Below are 16225 nucleotides of genomic sequence, written 5' to 3'. Positions count from 1 at the left end.
AGTCCTCAAAAAGACCAGCCTTAATGGTCTCATTGAGACTAGAGGGACCCCAGAAGACATCTCCCCCAACTCTCTGTTAACCCAGAACTGAAACCATTCCTGAAGCCAACTCTGCAGACAAAGATTAGACATGGGTATTAGACATAAAATAACACTCACAAAGAGACTGCTTCTTAGCTCAAGCAGATACAAGAGGCTAAATGGGCAGCTCCTGCCCGGAGGTGAGATGAAAAGGCAAAAAGGGACAGGAGCTGGTTGAAGAGACATGGGAAATCTGGGGTGGAAAGGAGTGTGTTACATTATAGGGAAAGTGGCTAGGGTCACATAAATATGTGTGGTAAAAATCTGTATGAGAAACTAACTTGAACTGTGAACTTTCTCTTAAGGCACAACTAAAAAAGGGGGGAATTTAAACACAGAACAAAATATTCTTTGATGGTTATGAGGGTGGGGAGGGAAGGAGAGGGGTACTCACTAATTAGATAGTAAACAAGAACTATTTCAGGCGAAGGGAAAGACAACACACAATACAAGGGAGGTCAGCACAACTGGACTAAACCACAAAGAAGTTTCCTAAATACAAGTGAATGCTTTGATGGCCAGAGTAGCAGGGATGGGGGTTTGGGGACCATTGTTGCAGGGGACATCTAGGTCAATGGGCATAACAAAACATATTATGAAAATGTTCTCCATCCCACTTTGGTGAGTGGCGTCTTGGGTCTTCAATGCTAACAAGTGGCCATCTAAGATGCATCAATTGGTCTCAACTCACCTGGAGCAAAGAAGAATGAAGAACACCAAAGACATGATAAAGATGAGCCCAAGAGACAGAAAGGGCCACGTAAACCAGAAACTAACTACATCAGCCTGAGACCGGGAGAACTAGATGGTGCCCAGCTACTGCCAATCACTGCCCTGACAGAGAACACAACAGAGAATCCCTGATGGAGCAGAACAGTGAGTGTATGAGAGACTGACTTGATTTGTAAACTTTCACTTAAAGCCCAATAAAAAAAAGTAAAACATAATGGACCAGAAGAGATTTCTTCTGTTGAACGCTTGAGTTTAATGGGTGCAAATCATTGTACTAGTACCACTAGTACTGAAATTACTAATGGCAATATGAACACAAAGAATTTGTTCCAAATTCTACATCCATTCTGTCTTAGTCATCTATTGCTGCTAAAACAGAAATAGCACAAGTGGATGGCTTTAACAAAGAGAAGGTTATTTCCTCACAGTAAAGAAGCCTAAAAGTCCAAATTCAGGGCATCAGTTCCAGGGGAAAGCTTTTTCTGTCAGCCTTATCATCAGTCCTCCCCTGGACTAGGAGCTTCTACAGGCAGGAACTCCAGGTCCAAAGGACGCACTTTGCTCCCGGCACTGCTTTCTTGGTGGTATGAGGTCCCCCCTCTCTACTAGCTTCCCTTTCCTTTTATCTCCCTTTACATTGGATCAGGGATGTGACATTGGTATGGGTGTTAAAATCCCACCCTAATCCTCCTTAACATAAAATTACAATCACGAAATGGAGGATAACCACACAATACTGATAACCACGGCCCAGACAAATTAATACACACATTTTTTTTGGTGCATGTAATTCAATCCATGACACGTTCTTTGCTGTAGCAAAAAAATTAATAATGGTGTAAAAAGTGAAACTATTTTACATCTGAAATTGTCATATCTGCAGACCCCATAAAAGAAATATAGACCCTGATTTGTGGAATAATTTTGTTTCTAATGATGCAAATTATTGGTTTAAAAGAGGGCCAAGTGAATGCCAACATCACAGGGGACCATTTGAAAATTTGTGCAAAAAATTTCTGGATGGTAAATCAACAGGTTGCCAGAATATATTTGTAGGGTACAAAGCTAATGGTGAAAATTATGAGAGGGAGTGGCTACTGTATTCTCCATCAGTCGGCTCTGTATATTGTTTTGTTTGCAAACTATTTAGTCCTAAATCATTTAATTCTCGATTTGCTACAGATAGATTTAGTGATTGGAGCAACTTGAATATGAATGATAAACATGAAAACAATTTAATTCACAGAGATTGTATGCTGTCATATTTAAACTGGAGACATGGTTTTCGCTTAACTTATGAACTGGAAACACAAATTAATGAAGAACATCAGTACTGGACAGCCATCTTGCAACACATTGTTGCTGCCATTATAACATTCGCTGAATGTGGGTAGTCTTTTTGAGGAAGAAATGAAGTGTTTGGGTTCCCACAAAATGGAAATTGTGGGGGTTTGTTTGAACTGGTTGCTCAGTTGGATCCATTTTTAGCAGGTTACATCTCAAAATATGGTAACACAGGGAAGGGCAAACCATTGTATATGTCTAAAATAATGTGTGAAGAATTAATAAACTTAATAAGTGACAAAGATATATCGACTTTTTCAGTGAAATAAGTATAGCTGTCTCTTAGGCTGGGTTCTCCAGAGAAGCAAAACCAGTCAAATACACAGACACACACACACACACACACACACACACACATACATATATAAACAAACAAAAAAACCCATAGCTGTGGAGTCGATTTTCACTATAGTGACCCTATAGGACAGAGTAGAACTGCCCCTCAAGGTTTCCAAGGTGTGGCTGGTGGATTCGAACCACTGACTTTTTGGTTAGTGACCAAAAGCTTAACCACTATGCCACCAGCGCTTCATATATACATATATATATATGAAGACAGACAGAGAGATTGATTTATCTTAAAGAAATGGCTCACATGGTTGTAGAGGCTAGCAAGCCCCAAGTCCATGGGTCAAGAATTAGGGTGAAAACTTCTCCTAACTCTGGTAGCTGCAGGGGCTGATGAACCCATGACCAGCAAGTCAGATGACAGACTACTGGCTCACAGGCTGTGGAGGCTGAAGAACTCCAGATCAGCTGGTAAGATGGCAGGCTGCAGTCTCACTGACTGTAGAATCCAATGAATCCCAAGATCAGCAGGTCTATGGCTCAAGTCCCAAGAAGCAGAGGTCAGATGATGACAAGCTGAATGCAGAATCCAGAGTGAACAAAAGCCAGCAAGCTTTTCCAGAACACCCATAGATGCAGGACACACCCTAAGGAAACTTTCCTTACAACTGATAGGCTGATCATGTCAGATCACTTCATTGAGGTGATTACATTATACCACAAAATGGAGGATAACTACATCATTACATAACCGCCAAATTACATCATTACATAACTACCAAACTACATCATTCCCAAACTGCCATAGTATGTCATTATATAACTGTCAGACCCCTGAGAATCATGGCCCAACCAAGTTAACCCACAACATTAACTGTCATAGTCCACCTCTTGTCATCTTGGCACCTGTACACATCTCCTTAAACCATGCACAATCTCTAAATAAATGCAATTACAAAGTCATACTTGGGTTAACATGATACAACTAACATGCATACAACCAAAAACACACTAGCCCCATTTACATCTTACATTTTATAAGTGAAGAAAAGAAATATTTGATGCACACATATGAGGAAAAAAGTACTCGTAACAATTACAGTCCTTGTTTTTGCAACTAGTCACGTGGTTGTAACTGGTATTTAGAACGACCTTCCACTACCGGTTCCATATTTCCATTGCCCCTAGCAAGCACCTCAGCTGGTCGTGGTTCTTTGCCTGGTGGGTGATCCAAACCTGCATTCCTGAATGGTCTCAGCCATTAGTAGTCATGTCAGAATTGAGTTGCTGTAGTTTTCATTGACTTTAATCACAGGGCTTGGCAGTACTAAGAGACATCCTATAGGACGTATTCTAGACACTCTCTATATTCCCGATGTACTCTTCTTTATGTCCATTAAACCCCAAACCCATTATATAATATTAATCCGATTTTCCCTTGGTAATCAGGATCAATCACACCAGCCAATACAGTAACTCCCTTCTTTGCCTATTGATCCAGAGACATGAGGGGCCCAAAGTGGCTGGGTGGCATTCTTAACTCCCAGATCAATGGCATCAGTGTTGTGTCTCCTGGTGGGAGCATTCCTCCTTTTGGAACTAAGCCCTCTAGACCCACTGAGCATAAGATTGCAGGGACAGAAAACAAAACTTTTGTGAGTGGATCGAGAGGGGAAATAGTGAATGATGTTACTCCCATTTTCACCCCTTGATTCCTGGACCCATGAATCCTGGCTATAGGAGAAACAGCACACTATATTGGACACTGGTTTAGAGCATAGACAGCCTCCTGGAGAACACTGCCCCAACCCTGCAAGGTATTGCCACCTTGCTGGCACCATAATTGTGTCTTTAGAAGGCCATTCCATTTTTCTATCAAGCCAGCTGCTCCAGGATGATGGAGAACATGGTAAGTTCAGTGATTACATGAGCATGGGCCCATTGTCACACTTCTTTGGCTGTGAAGTGAGTCCCTTCATCTGAGGCGATGCTGTGTGAGATACCACGATGGTGGGTAAGGCATCCTCTGAGCCCACAGGTAGTAGTTTTAGCAGAAGCATTGCATACAGGGAAAGCAAATCTGTATTCAGAATGTGTATTCCTGTAAGAACAAAACGCCCTTTCCAGGATGGAAGTGGTCCAATGTAATCAATCTGCCACTGGGTTGCTGGCTGATCACCTCTAGGAATGGTGCCATGTAGGAGGCTCAGTGTTGGTCTCTATTTCTGGCAGATTGGACATCAACGGTGACTATAGCCAGGTAGGCCTTGGTGAGTGGAAGTCCATGTTGCTGATCCCATGTATAACTTCCATTCCTGCCACCATGCCCACTTTGTTCATGGGCCCATTGGGCAGTGACCAGGGTAGCTGATTGGTTTTCATACAACATGTCACCCTATATGCCTGGCTTATATACTGGGACTTAAGTCTAGTTATGGGTCTAGAAGCAAAAATGAGAACATTTAACATTGTCTTGTAACGGATCTGCCTCAGGTGATGCCCCAGGCAATGACTCAGAGAAAGGCTCTTTAGACACAGCTGGGTTAATCTTATCAGCTGGGGGTTAAGGGGCTAGCGGTTTTACTGGGGAGGGTGGCTTAGCAGACACAGATGGAGTAATCTCTTCAGATGGGAGTGAGAGGACAGGAGCAATTCAACAGAATTTAGGAGCTCAGTATTCCCAGGTTCCTGATTAGCTGCTCCTAAGGCCCCACTCCCAAGTTTCAGGATTCCATTTCTTCCCAATCAATGTCCTCACTTTAACTTTGGACATCACTTGAGATTGGAAATTCAGTTGGCATTTTAATTCAGCCATCCGGTTAGGGTATTCTTACAATAAGACTCAGTGCTTGGTTTTTGGTAATATCAGCTCTGTTACCAAGAAAAGGCTTTCTTTCAAGTCTCAAGTAGAAGCTTTGAGGTTGTTTATGTGGTGCTTGAGCTTTGACTCTGAAGCCCTGAAAGTAGGACCAACAAACCAGCTTCTTATACTTCTCATTATGACAAAATTGTAGAAAGTTATAAAATATGTGATCATCCAGTGTCTCATCTTTCACCAATATCTGATCTATTGGTGGTGATATTTTGTGTATTTTTATTGCCACCTCACTCAATAGATTAGCAGTGCCCTCTTTACTAGAATCAGAGTTATCAACATCTTTAAGACTAACCAGATTTGAGTATGAATTTAGAAAACTCATCCTTACAAATTTGTTTTTCTAGAACCACTGTTAGTACCAAATGCGTTAGGCTGGGTTCTCTAGAAAAGCAAAACCAGTAAAGTCTATAAATACATACATAAAACCAAAACCAAACTCCTTGCTGTCAAGTTGATTCCGGCTCATAGCGACCCTATAGGACAGAGTAGAACTGCCCCATAGTGTTTCCAAGGAGTGGCTGGTGGATTTAACTGCCGAACTTTTGGTTAGTAGCCATAGCTCTTAACCACTACACCACCAGGGTCCATAAAAAATATAGAGAGATATTTATTTATATCAAAGAAATGGCTCACACGGTTGTGAATGCTGGAACATCTCAAGTCTGTGGGTCAGGCTGGAGGCTTCTCTGGATTCACATAACCACAAGGGCTGGCAAACTCAATACTGGCAGGTCAGACAGCAGGGATCTTACTCACAGGCTGCAAAGACCAGCAAATTCCCAAATCAGCAGGCAAGATGGCAGAAAAACTGCTAGTTCAAGCCCCAAGAACCAGAAGTCAGATGAACAGGAACCAGCAAGCAAAAGCCGGTCAGTCTTGCCAGAAAGTCCATCTATATTTGATGCAGGCCACACCTCCAAAGAAAATCCCTTGTAACTGATTGGCTACTACAGCAGATCTCATCATGGAGGTGATCACATTATATCAAATCTCATCATAGAAGTGATCACATCATCATACAACTGCCAAGTGACATCATAATTGCCAAACCACTGAGAATCATGGCCCAGTGAAGCTGACACACAACCTTAAAGATCATACATACCATGTGCTCTGCATTCACTTAATCTTGTAGGATGTAGTGCAGTAGATTGTCGTTTGGAAGCAGTTGATTTTTTTCCTATTTTTCATTACTCTAGATGTTTTTTGCCACGTGTACTCACTGATGGGCAGTTCTTCTAACTTATTTAGGCAATGATGGAGTATGAAAATGTCTTTCTAATACCCATTGGGAACTCATGTTTTAGCAACAAGTGTAATCCTGGAATCGTACACTCAGATTCTGGATGCCTTAGAAAATATTGCTGAACAGACACCAAAAGGAGATACCAAGAGAAGCTGAAAACATCACCAACAAAATGCAAACAGTAGAGTGTGTACTCATGTTGGTTATGAGTCAGATTTGACTTGATGGTAATGGGTTTGGTTGGGTTTATGTGGAATAATATATTGCAGCATTCTCATCAGACGAGCCAAGCTCTCCAAGATTCAGAAGTAAATTTAAAGATATGCACAGATCTGTATAACTTATTAACAAGATATTTACATAATTTATGAGAAAATTTTGAAAGCACAACAAAACAAATACTGCCAAATACTGTAAAGAGAAGTTCATGAAGACATTTGACCAAGACTAAATGGTTCGATTAAACTCACTTTTTGCTGAGTTGAACTGGTCCTTTTTACTTGCCTACCCAGGACTTTTTATTTGCCCAGCTGCTTTCAGCAGGGTTATTTTCTACAGGCATCTGCTACCTGGCTCTTTGACTGCTAACAGTCATGGGAACTGAGGGAGTATTTCTCTCTGTGGTCAAGCCAGGATGTAAAAGACATACACTCTAAGGAAGGGAATCTTGACACAGGTTTCTTTTTGTGTAAAGGGGCCTGAGTAATGTTTCTTTATGACAAGGATGTAAGTAAAATTGTTTTGAGAAGGTCCTGGATCTAGCCTTATCTGAAGTTTCCCAGACAACTTAAAAGGGCTTTGTTTTAACAAGCTGTTTCTGGGAAATGAGGTACTTGATACACAATGGTTATCATGAATCCCTGAGACTTCTGGCTAGAGCTGCTTAACAATAACCAGTAATGTTTTTATGACCCCTCCTAAAGTATATGTGACTAACACTGAAAACCTCTGTAATTAGGCCCTGAAGTCAATCACCGTAAGGCTCTGTACGTAATCATTCAGTAGAAGTCCATCCACTACCTCCTAACTGACCCTTCTTGTGATCTTAACCAGAGACTAACCAATTAAATGATTGTATTATAATTTCTTGGACTATATCTGTTCCTATTAGAAGCTCTCTGGCTGGAGTCATCAGTTTTTCACTTATGTAAACTGGTGTCTCTCTGCATTTGAAAGTATCTTCTTTTATTATTTTTATTTTATTTAATAAATCTTTCTAAGCTTATTTCAAGGACTGAGTGGTTTTGTTCTCTGCAACAATACTGGTTATCAAGCAGTTCACCACTGCAGAAGGATTAGAAACAAGTAAATGATGGAAGTGCTCCAGAAGTATCCTTGAGTGTCAGAGATCAATTTCATGTAACCACATACTGCACCATCATTGACACACTTGAATCCTGCATGAAAAATAGGGCAAAAATGTATGAAGTTCTTCCAAATAGATTTCCCTTCTTAAATAATGTGGCTATACCTGATGAAGAATGCATGAAGTATTCAAGAAATTACCACAGTCTTATTCCAATGACTTAAATACAAACCATTATGGAGAAGTGTAACAATTTCATTCTTACATGAGAACTAAGTTTACAGATTCAGGAAAGACAAATTTTACTCAGATAGGCATGTATGGTTCCATAATAGAAGATAAAATACAATGCATATTTCCCAATGTTGAAATTTCTTTACACATATTCCTAACTTTAATGATCATAAAACTGCACAATAGAATGGTCATTTTCATCCCTAAAGAGACTCCAAAACCCTCAGAGTATAATGACTTGAGAAATACTCAATTCAATATTCTTATTATGTATGGAAGTAGGTATTGTTTAGCAGCTTGTGATAAAAATCATTGAAGAATTTATAACAGCAAAGAATAGAAAGAAACGTTTTTAAAATTATAACATGTTAGATATGAAAGATATATCCAAAAACAAAATATAGTAATTTTTTGTTATAGTTGTTTTCTTGGTCATTAAATCTTCTTTTATGACATCTTTTCATTTGTTCATTTATAATTATAGCATTTATTGCAAAATAAAGCACCAAAATTGAAGTATGAGCCATTTAAAGCGAAACTGGTAAAAGTTAATTTTTCATTGTGGAAGATTAACAGAATTTTACATTGATTGTTGAAACAACCAAATTTACTGACTCATTTTTTGTTGTAGAATAGGTCGTATATTCTTTTTGTATAAAATGTGGTATATAGTAAAAATCTAAGTACCCCGCATCCACTAAAAATTTTACATTCCAGTTTATCTTATTCCAATAAAAATAGCATACGCCACGTTTGAGTTGAATCACTATTATAAAAAAAAAAAAAAAAAAAAAATTTTTTTTTTTTTATAATAGTCTCATTTAAAAAGAAGTTACACCATGGATAACTAAGACACACACACACACACACATATATAAAACCAAACCCATTGCTGTCAAGTTGATTCTGACTCATAGCAACCCTAAAGGACAGAGTAGAACTGCCCCACAGAGTTTCCAAGGACCACCTGGTGGATTCGAACTGCTGACCTTTTGGTTAGCAGCCATAGCACTTAACCACTACACCACCAGGGTTTCCATACACACATACATACACATGCATATATAAATAACTCATATATCCTGTTTTAATGTGTGAGTAAGCAGAGGAGAGGACACCACAGATTATCAATGTTTAGGGCCCTCATGTGCCTTAATCCAGCACTGAGAACAAGTCTCAGACCAATTTCTGCCCCACATACAGATATTTATGTAGGAAGTATTCGTTGGCAACCAGGCACGAAAACAGTCATACCTCTTGTCTGCAGGCTGGAGGTATTTTTAGCTCCCTGAAAAAAAAAAAAAAAAAAATTTTTTTTTTTTTTTATCCTCTTAGGAATTCTGTCTATACCATGCGAGAAAGATTTAGTCAAAGTAAAGGTGACATATTCTAAAGGCAGGATGTATTCAGCCTCATAATCAAGAAATAAAAATGATCTGAATTCACAGCTGGGCCCAGGATCACTTAGGGGTTAAGCCTGGAGTGACATTCCTAAAGTATAAGGCAAGAGCTTCACTAGATTCTTATCTCTTGAGGAATAGCTCAAGTATTATTGTAGCCATTTCATACATCTGGCATAGAATGATTTTCAATGACAGAATTCATTTCCTGCATACATCATTTAAGAAGCTAAGACATTAATTAATGAAAACCAATTCATGCCATTCGTGGTGCTGATCACTAAAGCTGAACAGAAGCATATTGATTTCTGAAGTGTAGCTCCCTGCTCAAACTGCTTGCTGACCCTCAGAGAGGTGAATCCATGACGAGACTCAGCAGTGCACTGAGGGGGATAGTGAACCTAAACATGCATCCACAAAAATAATACTGTCTATATTTTTATATATATATATTTTTTTTATACTTAAGTATTTTAGAGTAAATTCTAGACATCACACAGATGCCATTCCCCTCTTTATCCTCAAAGCCAAACATTACACTCTTGTTAGGTGCCATCACAGCAACCCTATGTACAACAGAATGAAACATTGCCCAGTCCCCTGGTCCTGCACCATCCTTACAATTGTTATGCTTGAGCCCATTGTTGCAGCCACTGTGTCAATAGATCTCATTGAGGGTCTTCCTCTTTTTCGCTGACCTTCTATTTACCAAGAAAGATATCCTTCTCCAGGGACTGGTCCCTCCTGATAGATAATATGTCCAAAGTATGTGAGACAAAGTGTCACCATCTTTGATTCTAAGGAGCATTCTGGCTGTACTTCTTCCAAGACAGGCTTGTTCGTTCTTCTGGCAGTTCATGGTATATTCAATATTCTTCACCAACACCATAATTCAAACGCATCAATTCTTCTTTGGTCTTCCTTATTCGTTGTCCAGCTTTTGTATGAATATGAGGCCATTGAAAAGACCATGGCTTGGGTGGAGCGCACCTTAGTCTTCATAATGACATCTTTGCTTTTTCACACTTTAAAGAAGCCTTTTGCAGAAGATTTGCCCAATGCAATACACTGACTGATTTTCTGACTGCTGTGTTTACGTGTGCTGACTATGGAACCAAGTGAAATGAAATCCTCGAGAACCTCAATGTTTTCCCCTTTTATCGTGATGTTGCTTATTGGACCAGTTGTGAGGATTTTTGTCTTCTTTATGTTGAGGTGTAATCCATACTGAAGGCTGTAGCCTTTGATCTTCATCAGTAAGTGCTTCAAGTCCTCTTGCTTTCAGCAAGCGAAGTTGTGTCATCTGCATATCGACGGTTGTTAATCAGTCTTCCTCCAATCCTGATGCCACGTTCTTCTTCACGTAGTCCACCTTCTCAGATTATTTGCTCAGCATACAGATTGAATAAGTATGGTGAAAGGATGCAATCCTGACACACACCTTTTCTTAATTTAAACCATTCTGTTTGAATGACTGCCTTTTGGTCTATGTACGAGTTTCTCATGAACACAATTAAGTAATCTGGAATTCCCTTTTTTTGCAATGTTATCCATAATATGTTATGATCCTCACAGTCGAATGCATTTACATAGTCAATAAAACACAGGTAAACATCTTTCTGGTATTCTCTGCTTTCAGCCAAGACACATCTGACATCTGCAGTGATATCCATCATTCCATGTCCTTTTCTGAATCCGGATTGAATTTCCAGCAGTTCCCTGTTGATGTACTGCTACAACCACTTTTGAATGACCTTCAGCAAAATTTTACTTGTGTGTGATATTAATGATATTGTTCGATAATTTCTGCATTCTGTTGGATTACCTTTATTTAGAATGGGACAAACATGGATTTCTTCCAGTTAGTTGGCCAGGTAGCTGTCTTCCAAGTTTCTTGGGATAGATGAGTGAGCACTTCCAGTGCTGTATCCTTTTGTTGCAACATCTTAATTGGTATTCCATCAATTCCTAGAGCCCGGTTTTTCATCAGTGCCTTCAGGGCAGCTTGGACTTCTTTCTTCAGTACCATTGGTTCTTGATCATATGCTACATCCTGAAAGAGTTGAACATCAGCCAATTCTTTTTGGTGCAGTGACTCTGTATTCCTTCCATCTTCGTTTGATGCTTCCTGTATAGTTTAATATTTTCCCTGTAGAATCCTTCAATACTACAACTTGAGGCCTGAATTTTCCCTTCAGTTCTTTCAGCTTAAGAAATGCCAAGTGTGTTCTCCCTTTTTGGTTTTTTACCTCTAGTCTTTGCACATTTCATTGTCTTCTCAGGCTGCCCTTTGAAATCTTTTCAGCTCTTTTACTTCATCATTTCTTCCATTTGCTTTAGCTACTCCATGTTCAAGAGCAAGCTTCAGAGTCTCTTCTGACAACCATTTTGGTCTTTTCTTTATTTTCTATCTTTTTTTTTTTTAATAACTTTTATTAAGCTTCAAGTGAACGTTTACAAATCCAATCAGTCTGTCACATATAAGTGTACATACATCTCACTCCCTACTCCCACTTGCTCTCCCCCTCTTGAGTCAGCCCTTTCAGTCTCTCCTTTCTTGACACTTTTGCCGGCTTCCCTCTCTCTCTATGCTCACATCCCCCCTCCAAACAAGAGTTGCCAACACAATCTCAAGTGTCCACCTGATATAATTAGCTCACTCTTCATCAGCGTCTCTCTCCCACCCGCTGACCAGTCCCTTTCATTTCTGATGAGTTGTCTTCGGGGATGGTTCCTGTCCTGTGTCAACTGAAGGTCTGGGGAGCATGGCCGCCGGGGTTCCTCCAGTCTCAGTCAGACCATTAAGTTTGGTCTTTTTATGAGAATTTGGGGTCTGCATCCCACTGAACTCCTGCTCCCTCAGGGGTCCTCTGCTGTGCTCCCTGTCAGGGCAGTCATCGATTGTGGCCGGGCACCAACTAGTTCTTCTGCTCTCAGGATGATGTAGGCCTCTGGTTCATGTGGCCCTTTCTGTCTCTTGGGCTCTTAGTTGTCGTGTGGCCTTGGTGTTCTTCATTTTCCTTTGCTCCAGGTGGGTTGAGACCAATTCTTGCATCTTAGATGGCCGCTTGTTAGCATTGAAGACCCCAGACGCCACATTTCAAAGTGGGATGCTGAATGATTTCATAATAGAATTATTTTGCCAATTGACTTAGAAGTCCCCGCAAACCATGTTCCCCATTCCCCCGCCCTTGCTCCGCTGACCTTTGAAGCTTTCATTTTATCCCGGAAACTTCCTTGCTTTTGGTCCAGTCCAATTGAGCTGACCTTCCATGTATTGAGTGTTGTCTTTCCCTTCACCTAAAGCAGTTCTTATCTACTGATTAATCAATAAAAAACCCTCTCCCACCCTCCCTCCCTTCCCCCCTCGTAACCACAAAAGTATGTGTTCTTCTCAGGTTTACTATTTCTCAAGATCTTATAATAGTGGTCTTATACAATATTTGTCCTTTTGCCTCTGACTCATTTCGCTCAGCATAATGCCTTCCAGGTTCCTCCATGTTATGAAATGTTTCAGAGATTCGTCACTGTTCTTTATCGATGCGTAGTATTCCATTGTGTGAATATACCACAATTTATTTACCCATTCATCCGTTGATGGACACCTTGGTTGCTTCCAGCTTTTTGCTATTGTAAACAGAGCTGCAATAAACATGGGTGTGCATGTATCTGTTTGTATGAAGGCTCTTGTATCTCTAGGGTATATTCCTAGGAGTGGGATTTCTGGGTTGTATGGTAGTTCTATTCCTAACTGTTTAAGATAACGCCAGATAGATTTCCAAAGTGGTTGTACCATTTTACATTCCCACCAGCAGTGTATGAGAGTTCCAATCTCTCCACAGCCTCTCCAACATTTATTATTTTCTGTTTTTTGGATTAATGCCAGCCTTGCTGGTGTGAGATGGAATCTCATCGTAGTTTTAAGTTGCATTTCTCTAATGGCTAATGATCGAGAGCATTTTCTCATGTATCTGTTGGCTGCCTGAATATCTTCTTTAGAGAAATGTGTGTTCATATCCTTTGCCCACTTCTTGATTGGGTTGTTTGTCTTTTTGTGGTTGAGTTTTGACAGAATCATGTAGATTTTAGAGATCAGGCGCTGGTCGGAGATGTCATAGCTGAAAATTCTTTCCCAGTCTGTAGGTGGTCTTTTTACTCTTTTGGAGAAGTCTTTAGATGAGCATAGGTGTTTGATTTTTAGGAGCTCCCAGTTATCAGGTTTCTCTTCATCATTTTTGGTAATGTTTTGTATTCTGTTTATACCTTGTATTAGGGCTCCTAGGGTTGTCCCAATTTTTTCTTCCATGATCTTTATCGTTTTAGTCTTTATGTTTAGGTCTTTGATCCACTTGGAGTTAGTTTTTGTGCATGGTGTGAGGTATGGGTCCTGTTTCATTTTTTTGCAAAGGGATATCCAGTTATGCCAGCACCATTTGTTAAAAAGGCTATCTTTTCCCCAGTTAATTGACACTGGTCCTTTGTCAAATATCAGCTGCTCATACGTGGATGGATCTATGTCTGGGTTCTCAATTCTGTTCCATTGGTCTATGTGCCTGTTGTTGTACCAATACCAGGCTGTTTTGACTACTGTGGCTGTATAATAGGTTCTGAAGTCAGGTAAGGTGAGGCCTCCCACTTTCTTCTTATTTTTCAGTAGTGCTTTGCTTATCCGGGGGTTCTTTCCCTTCCATATGAAATTGGTGATTTGTTTCTCTATCCCCTTAAAATATGACATTGGAATTTGGATTGGAAGTGCGTTAAATGTATAGATGGCTTTTGGTAGAATAGACATTTTTACTATGTTAAGTCTTCCTATCCACGAGCAGGGTATGTTTTTCCACTTAAGTATGTCCTTTTGAATTTCTTGTAGTAGAGCTTTGTAGTTTTCTTTGTATAGGTCTTTTACATCCTTGGTAAGATTTATTCCTAAGTATCTTATCTTCTTGGGGGCTACTGTGAATGGTATTGATTTGGTTATTTCCTCTTCGGTGTTCTTTTTGTTGATGTAGAGGAATCCAAGTGATTTTTGTATGTTTATTTTATAACCTGAGACTCTGCCAAACTCTTCTATTAGTTTCAGTAGTTTTCTGGAGGATTCCTTAGGGTTTTCTGTGTATATAATCATGTCATCTGCAAATAGTGATAACTTTACTTCTTCCTTGCCAATCCGGATACCTTTTATTTCTTTGTCTAGCCTAATTGCCCTGGCTAAGACTTCCAACACGATGTTGAATAAGAGCGGTGATAAAGGGCATCCTTGTCTGGTTCCCATTCTCAAGGGAAATGCTTTCAGGTTCTCTCCATTTAGAGTGATATTGGCTGTTGGCTTTGCATAGATGCCCTTTATTATGTTGAGGAATTTTCCTTCAATTCCTATTTTGGTAAGAGTTTTTATCATGAATGGGTGTTGGACTTTGTCAAATGCCTTTTCTGCATCAATTGATAAGATCATGTGGTTTTTGTCTTTTGTTTTATTTATGTGATGGATTACATTAATGGTTTTTCTGATATTAAACCAGCCTTGCATACCTGGTATAAATCCCACTTGATCAGGGTGAATTATTTTTTTGATGTGTTGTTGGATTCTATTGGCTAGAATTTTGTTGAGGATTTTTGCATCAATGTTCATGAGGGATATAGGTCTATAATTTTCTTTTTTTGTAATGTCTTTACCTGGTTTTGGTATCAGGGAGATGGTGGCTTCATAGAATGAGTTGGGTAGTATTCCGCCATTTTCTATGCTTTGGAATACCTTTAGTAGTAGTGGTGTTAACTCTTCTCTGAAAGTTTGGTAGAACTCTGCAGTGAAGCCGTCCGGGCCAGGGCTTTTTTTTGTTGGGAGTTTTTTGATTACCGTTTCAATCTCTTTTTTTGTTATGGGTCTATTTAGTTGTTCTACTTCTGAATGTGTTAGTTTAGGTAGGTAGTGTTTTTCCAGGAATTCATCCATTTCTTCTAGGTTTGCAATTTTGTTAGAGTACAATTTTTCATAATAATCTGAAATGATTCTTTTAATTTCATTTGGTTCTGTTGTGATGTGGTCCTTCTCATTTCTTATTCGGGTTATTTGTTTCCTTTCCTGTATTTCTTTAGTCAGTCTAGCCAATGGTTTATCAATTTTGTTAATTTTTTCAAAGAACCAGCTTTTGGCTTTGTTAATTCTTTCAATTGTTTTTCTGTTCTCTAATTCATTTAGTTCAGCTCTAATTTTTATTATTTGTTTTCTTCTGGTGCCTGTTGGATTCTTTTGTTGCTCACTTTCTATTTGTTCAAGTTGTAGGGACAGTTCTCTGATTTTAGCTCTTTCTTCTTTTTGTATGTGTGCATTTATTGATATAAATTGGCCTCTGAGCACTGCTTTTGCTGTGTCCCAGAGGTTTTGATATGAAGTATTTTCATTCTCGTTGCTTTCTATCAATTTCGTTATTCCCTCCTTAATGTCTTGTATAACCCAGTCTTTTTTCAGAAGGGTGTTGTTCATTTTCCAAGTATTTGATTTCTTTTCCCTAGTTTTTCTGTTATTGATCTCTAGTTTTATTGCCTTGTGATCTGAGAAGATGCTTTGTAATATTTCGATGTTTTGGACTCTGCAAAGGTTTGTTTTATGACCTAATATGTGGTCTATTCTAGAGAATGTTCCATGTGCGCTAGAAAAAAATGTATACTTGCAGCAGTTGGGTGGAGAGTTCTGTATAAGTCAATGAGGTCAAGTTGGT

General features: G+C 39.4%; 1 protein-coding gene across 1 annotated transcript in view; it reads right to left on the bottom strand.

Moving 5' to 3' along the window:
- Positions 1-5269: 5269 nt before the first annotated feature.
- VIPR2 (vasoactive intestinal peptide receptor 2) overlaps positions 5270-16225 on the bottom strand; it is a 304659-nt gene continuing 293703 nt past the window's right edge. Inside the window, exons 14-16 of the transcript XR_007517032.1 lie at positions 9364-9397; positions 5957-6082; positions 5270-5402 (exon numbers count right to left, since the gene is read on the bottom strand). The gene's annotated coding sequence lies outside the window, so the exon portion shown is untranslated. The remainder of the gene's footprint in view (positions 5403-5956; positions 6083-9363; positions 9398-16225) is intronic.

This window comes from Elephas maximus, chromosome 4, assembly GCF_024166365.1.
Source record: "Elephas maximus indicus isolate mEleMax1 chromosome 4, mEleMax1 primary haplotype, whole genome shotgun sequence".
NCBI lineage: Eukaryota > Metazoa > Chordata > Mammalia > Proboscidea > Elephantidae > Elephas > Elephas maximus.
The sequence above is the reverse complement of the archived record's forward strand: the minus strand, read 5'-3'. Positions and strand labels throughout refer to the sequence as shown.